The sequence below is a fragment of the Cucurbita moschata genome, unplaced genomic scaffold (assembly GCF_002738365.1).
Source record: "Cucurbita moschata cultivar Rifu unplaced genomic scaffold, Cmos_1.0 Cmo_Scf00042, whole genome shotgun sequence".
NCBI classification, from domain to species: Eukaryota; Viridiplantae; Streptophyta; class Magnoliopsida; order Cucurbitales; family Cucurbitaceae; genus Cucurbita; species Cucurbita moschata.
The window spans coordinates 381141-389007 of NW_019268558.1; the positions used below are offsets into that span (position 1 = coordinate 381141).

General features: G+C 35.6%; 1 long non-coding RNA gene across 1 annotated transcript; it reads right to left on the bottom strand.

The window, feature by feature from the left end:
* Positions 1-455: 455 nt before the first annotated feature.
* Positions 456-704, bottom strand: LOC111433465. Its single transcript, XR_002708824.1, has 2 exons — positions 624-704; positions 456-548 (listed from the first exon to the last, which is right to left on the bottom strand). It is a non-coding gene; the product is annotated as an uncharacterized LOC111433465 (long non-coding RNA).
* Between the last annotated feature and the right edge of the window lie 7163 nt (positions 705-7867).

Below are 7867 nucleotides of genomic sequence, written 5' to 3' on the forward strand. Positions count from 1 at the left end.
CACTAAGCACAACATAAAAACATACCATTCAAGAGACCTATTAGAAATTTCATATTCATGCCAACAAAACTATATAACCATAACGACAATCAAAGTATAACCAAACACATTATCGAAGTACCACCTCCATGAACTAAATTTATCCATCCCTAAATACGGTACTAAATTATTTGCCAGAAACCCAAACCAACGCCTACAAGAAATTACTTAGAAACTTGCTCCATATGGTTACTTACCTGATCGTAGACTTCCCAAAACTTTATCGAGTCTTCAAGTGGACACTCACTAAGCTAATTAAAATTTTCCTATAAATAAGAGGCATTATGAAATGTGTGAGTCAAGTACCCAAATCTGAATAAAGACAAATCAAATGGTCGAAATGAAAAGAAAAATTCTGGTTTCGGTTCTGTATAGGTGGGTCGGGTTGGGCCAGGCCGTGCCCCACGATTTTCGGCCTCTTCTTCCCATCTTCTTCTTGATCTTTCTTTCCTCTCAGCACCCCATGTCTTCTCCTTCACGAGGACTCATCAACTTCCCTCGACCATAACCTAGGTACACAGACCTAGTGAAACGTATTAGGGTTTTTGGAAAGGAGCAATGAAAATCACACTACTAGGGCTTACCATCGGCGTTCTCCCTTCCTCAATCGTTCGGCCCCACCATTGTTGACGAGCGCTTCAAGCTTCGTCATTCATCTCCCCCGCTCCACCCCCCTCTTCTGTTTTTCTTTTTCTTTCTTTCTTTTTTTTTTCTTTTTTCTCTACTTTTTCCTCTTTGCTGTCTTTAGTTTCCTTTCTTCTTTTTTTAACCGTAAAAGAGTATACAACTTGACCTTTCGCTCTCCCCACTTAATGCCAGCTGTACTGCTATTACATTGACTATCCCTAGAGAGCTTGTCTCAGGCGGTCTCGAAATGTGATTTAAAATTTAAACCTCCTAGATATCCTAAGAACCTAGTAAACCTCCCTGACAGCAATGTAACAATGGTACAAGAAAAAGGAATAATAATTAATAATTAAATAGTAAAAATAATAAAAATAATAATTTTCCCTCAATTACTCTCACTGACCCCTCTTTCTCTCTCAAGTATCTCTCCTCAACCAACTAGTCAGTCAAAATTGAGAATACAAAATACACAGGTGGTTCCTACAATAATTTTTAAAAAAAATACCAACAACAAGATTAACTGGGAGAGATGGAGATTTAATTGGAGAGACAATGTTGGAGATTGAATTGGAGAGAGATCATGCTTGGTTAATAAGGTAAGTAATTTTTGAGATCTCCTTTCTATATTCAATGGTATTACAAGAAATCAAGCCAAAAAATCAAATTTCCTTTTCCTTTATCTAATTATTCAGAATCAGATCTATTACTTATTTAATAGATTTTAATTATTATGTTAGGCTATAGAAATAACTAGAATCAATGAGGTCAAATTTATCAATAGAGTTAAAAGAAAAAAAAAAAGTAATACAAAACAGAGAAAAAAAAATGAAAGATTGGAAGTAAATACAGAGTAAAATAGAAGATTTGGTGAAAAAAATTGATTATCTGCACAAACACACGGTAAGAATATATGGTAAATGTTAAAGAATTTCAAATGGATGGCATGAAAATGAAATTATAACAAACATAAATAAACATTTAAAACTTTATCCATGCAAAGCCTTTAATGTTCGCATGATGTTTAACACATATGCCAATATAAATTAGATAAATAATTTTATAAAAGTTCGAACTTGAAACTAATGTCATGAACTCAGATAGATTGACTTGGATTTCAAAGAATAGAATCAAACGTTCATTAAGGATAAATTTGTGACAACAACTTAAGCTAATTAAGTAAGTGACCTTACTATCGGCTCGGTCGAAAGATTTGTCTTATGTATGACGACACGTGTCCAGTGGCCCTTGCACGTGTCATTTATGCTTCATGTTATGTGATGACGTGATGACGTGATGACGTTAGATGATGATGTGTTGCTATTGTATGATGATGTGTTGTTGTTGTATGACGATGTGATGACGTTAGATGATGATGTGTTGCTATTGTATGATGATGTGTTGTTGTTGTATGACGATGTGATGACGTTAGATAGTGATGCGGTGATGTTATATGATGATGTGATAATGCTATGTGATAACGTGATGACTTTAGATGATGATATGATGATGTGGTAATGTTATGTGATGACATGATGACGTTAGATGATGATGTGATGATATTATATGATGACTTGATGACGTTAGATAATGATATCATGATGTTATATGAATGACGTACTTGGTATGCTTGATGCACTTTATGGCAATATGATGAGTATGATGATTGGGTGACGTTTACCTTAATATGATGATATTTTCCATATTGAGCATGCTATATGATGAGTGCCATATTGCATCATGTCGTTAGATTGACATAAGACACAACCCTAAGAGCATGAAAATGATATTAATATAAATATCCACGAGTATGTTTTATCTAGAGTAACAAAGAGATGAGACTAGAGGGTTGTGTCAAAAGAGACGTTATGATGGATTTAGGGGGACCTCATGCATATTGTATGTTCATAAGCATAGGGCTACTTCCTCTAGAGATGATGAGTGCGGACGCGCACAGTACGATGATGAGTGCGAATGTGCACGAGTGCGAATGCGCACAGATGAGGGTGTTCATGAGGCGCATGACACTAGGGGGTTCCGCTGACCTCTGAACGTCGCTACAGATTAACTTGACCAGAGGGTTCAGGGGGTGTGCGAGCACCCTGAGGATTCCCACACGCACGTGTGAGTCATGTGTAGGGAAGTACTACACATTCAATTTGTTCGAGACTGGAGGCCACTCTTATGATGATTAGAGATAGGTTCCTAAATCATGATTGCATGTGTTTGCATTTGCATGGCCCCCTATAGTGTTACTGAGTATTCTTTGAAATACTCAGGCCGCGTGCCACATCATTTTTTAAGTAAAGGCAAGGAGCACTTGTACGGAGGACGACAGCATCGCGAGCAGAGATTGTGGCACGTGCATAGGGTAGACTCATATTTAAATTCCTAGTCTTTAAGTTAGAATAAGTTGTTTTGCATTTCATTGTTTTAAACTATTTTGTATTTGTTTTTATTTTCTCTAAATTTTAGTATTTCATATTTAAACACGGAAGACTATGACTGTATTTTCCAGAGAAGAACCTGTTTTAAGCATTTTTTGAAGTTTACATTATAAATGATGTTCATGTAAAAGTTATATTTCAGCATTATAGATGAGCATGAGACGTTAATAACGACTTTGAATATGTGGAAATTTAGGGTCGTTACATGCAAAGATAACTAAGAAATCTTAATAGACCTATTAGCAATGTGAATGGTGCACCAGTGCCTCTGCTTCCTATATCCTCTGATATGCCATTAGTTATATAAGCGACCTTGGTTAGATCTTTTAGCACCCTACCAAGAGGTAGGAGCATAGGAGTGGTACCGTTGAGCTAGAACTTGGCTAGATATTATAATGCATTGAGACAACCAGATGCATTTATCTAGTGGAAATGGCCAAGGGTCTCTTGAATAATGCCTCTAAGTTGTTAATGCCTCTAAGTTGTTAATCTATCCAAAGAGGAGGTAAGAGACCATATAAGTAACTCAGTAGCTAGCAAGTACATAGTCTTTCCTCCCGTCCCAGAGTGACTTTATGACCATGTGGAAAGTCATATAATTCTATCATATTTTACGAGGCAATGCCTCAACCCATGATACAAGTCATTCACTATTGTGGCAACGCAAGCTGACTAAGTCATAAGAGTAGCAACGATAGTCCACCTCGAGCTAAGGTACATTGTCGAATAGATTTTTGGAGCAAGAAATGTTAGGATCGATATCAGTCGTTAGCTCTGATACCAGTTGTTAGGATCGCACAACAACGCACACACTCGATCTAGATGAACACAAAGAAAAGAATAGAGAAAATTGCAAGGAGAACTCTGGCTAAAAGGATTTTTTTATTTGATGATTTCAGGTATGTACAACGAGAGAGAGTACAGATAATAGAAAGTACATCTTCAAAGCTCTACCGGACCAGATATATATATGGTATAGTTTACTATATATAGCTTTACCAGATTTAGCCATCTACTATATATAGCTATTTACCATATATAGCTTTACCGGATATAGCTTTACTATATATAGCTTTACCAAATATAGCTTTACCGGATATAACCGTTGACCAAGCTATAAATAAGTATCAGGCTCCATAGCCTAACAAGAAATGTGTTAACATCCTTCACACCTAGAGTGGATTTCTAATGGACAAGAGAATTGCTCGAAACTTCGTGGTCTTTCCAAAAGCTCAAATAGATATAGATTTAAGCCCGAATTTCTCAGAGCCTAGAAAAAAGTCTGTGATAAGTTACTAGAATTGAATGCGAATAAAGCTTAGAAGTAGGTTGCTTATTGATTATCTTTATACTCACCTCATTCTATATTTCATTTTCAGGTGTTTATTGATTGTCGCTCGAGGTGGAAAACATTTAAGAGTTTCGTGGTCATAGAGGAGGTCATCTCAAGACATCAATCAGTTTTTGTATTTTGTACTCTCTCTCATTCTTTATTGTTTTTCAAGCAATGACAAGACGACATGAGGATAGGAGTGGTCTAGAGTAGATGGCCATAGAGATAGCCTAGGTTTGAGAGACTCCACCGAATTTTGTGTTTTTTGTTCGGGTCTTTCTTTGTATACCATTTCGTCTTTTGTATTTAAATTTAAACTATATTTTTGTATAATTATAAACATGTATGAGTTTTTATGTTTTGAAATTCAAGTCTCCCCATATTTGAAAGCAAAATATATTACCGTTTTTTTATCCCTCTCGCATCAGTGTAGATTGCGACTCATGCTTCAAGTAGCTTGGTGATCAGGTTGTTGTGACAAAATCAACTGAAGTTTTTCTTTTAGTTGGACTAGATCACTTTGAGTTGATATTATGTTTAATGCTACTTTACAAAAGGTTGATAAAGTTTATTTTTATCTTGTTTTTCAACCTACCAACAAATTGTAAAATGAAATTTGATTACAAAGTTTCATTCATATTAACAATTTTGTTTAGCTACAACAAAATTCAAATTATATTGAAGTTCGAAAGAAAAAAATATATTGAAACAGGAAATAAATTTTGACTGGCATGGACAACCATGCACTTGCACATTTGCCAACACTACAGGGGTACATGCATCAACTTCAAAGAAAATTGTCAATTCTACCCACATATCATTGACCAAACTTTTGGTATCGGTTGCAATAGGAAGACAAATCTATGCATAGCATGGGAAGCTCAACAAGGTGAAAATCATCCCTTACCTAGGTGACAATCTCTTCAAGCAATTACAAGAGATTTCAATATCTTTTTGGAGAGATTTGAGGTTAGACTACCTAAGTTAAAAATTAAGAAAGACAAATAAAAGAAAACATTTAGAAATTGATATTGACGCTATGAGTTTACAATTATGTTCTTTGTCCTGAACAATGCCTTTGCAGCCTTCATAAATCTAATGAACCGAATATTCAAGGATTTTTTCGATCCATTGTAATCATTTCATAGATGATATTCTTGTCTGTTCCAAGACTGAGAAAGAATACAAGGACCACCAAAGAAAGATAGGGTCAAGACTAAGAGCTACAAGATATATGTCAAATTCTTTAAGTGTGAGTTTTAGCTCTAAGAGGTAGTCTTCCTTGGACATGTCATATTGAAAGAAGGCCTTGACGAATCACAGTCACTGAGAGATCAGGAGCTTCCTAGGGTTGGCAGGCTACTACAAGAAATTCATACGAGATTTCTCCAAACTATGAGCACCCTTAACCCTGCAAACCAAGAAAGGAAAGATATTTCCTTGAAAGTCGACATGCGAGAAAAGCTTCCCAAAGCTTAAGGACAAGTTGGTAACTGATCGAGCACTTAAGTTGTCCTAAAACTCAAGAAATTTTGTTATCTACCGTCATGCTTCAATAAGAGGGTTGGGGTGTGTTCTGATGTAGAATGGGAAAGTCATAACACACAACTTCCAATTAATTTAAGAAATATGAACGTAATTACCCAACACATAACTTGAAACTAGTAGCAACAGTATTCGCTCTCAAAATACAACAACATTACTTGTATGGAGAGAAAGAAAAATATGGGCCATCAAAATCTCAAGTATCTATTTACATGAAAGGAACTTAATATGAGGCAAAAAAAAAATGGTTGAAACTAATAAAGAATTACGACATAAATATCCTTTACCATTTGAGAAAGACAAAAGCTTGAAGAGGAGATGCAAGGAGCTAATAAGGAGCTAATATAGAGGTCATGATCAATGTATAACAACAATAGTTGCTCAACTAACCGTCTAACCAACACTAAAAAGTATATAATAGATGCACTAGGAAAAGACTCATACCTTAGTAAAGTTCTACAAAAATAAGAAATGGATGGTCCAAAGGATATATATATATCTAAAATAGAGATATATTTTGAAAAGGTTAACTGTACGTTTCAAAAATGAGGATCTATTAAAGGAGCCAGGCATGGAAGCCCACAATTCACCTTACATTATGCACTCGGGAAGCAATAAGATGTACCAAGACTTAAATTTTTGCTGAGTACGTAAGTTAATATTTGATCTGCCAATAGATCAAGGCGCCAAGACAACGCCCATAAGGACTCTTACAACCCCTTAGTGTTCCTTAATGGAAATGGAAAATCATTACCATGGACTTTATTTCCATGTTGCCTAAGATCAAGAAAGGCTTTACTGCCATATGGATCACAATCAACAAGTTAACATACTCAGTAGACAAGTGGGCTCAACTTTACATAGAAGATATAGTCCGATTTCATGGAGTTCTTGTGTCAATAGTGTTTGATCGTAATAAAAGGTTTACATCTCGCTTTTAGAAGAGCCTACAAAAGATACTTAGGACACAACTAAGGTTTAATATGACCTTCCACCCTTAGATTGATGGTCAAATAGAAAGGCTCAATCAAGTATTGGAGGATATGCGGATGATGTATGTTAAGGACTTTGCAAGTAGTTGGGACAAATACCTGCATCTCACTGAGTTTGCCTACAACAATAGTTACAGGGCCACGATATAAATGACACCGAATGAAGTGTTTTATGGATGAAGATGTTAATCCCCCATCTTTTGGGAAGAAGTAGGCTAATGACAACCGTTATGACCAAAAGTAGTACAAGTCGCTGATGTCATAGTCCAAGAGATCAAAGTAAGAAGTCAGGATGCACAAAATCGACACAATTTATTGGAACACATGATGAAAGAATCTGTAGTTCACTGAAATCATGTACTTCTAAAGATAGCACCCATAAGAGGGGTGCTCAAGTTTGGCAAAAAGAGTAAATTAAGTCTTAAGTTTATTGGTCCCTTCAAAATATTCGAAAGAATCGAGTAAGTAGCCTACATACTCACACTCTCACCAAACCTAGCTACAATGTACAATGTACTTCATGTATCAATTCTGTAGAAATATATGTCGGACTCCACTCACGTGATAGTATACAAAACACTTTCCTTAAGAGAAGATCTAACTTACGAAGAGGAACTCATACAAATCTTGACCAGACAAGCTAGACAAGGCAAGTTAAAAAGTTGAGAAATATGAAGATTGCTCTTATGAAAGTGTCCAATGGAAGAAGCAAAGACTAAAAGAGGGAACATGGTAGAGAGAAAAAGAAATAAGGGCCCTGTAACCCAAGTTGTCCTTTTAACATTAAATTTAAGTTACACAAGGTTATAAGAAGGTTGGAAAAAAATCTTAAATAAAGGGGTAAATAGTCAATTTCACCATTTTTTTTTTTTTTTTTTTTTTGGAAT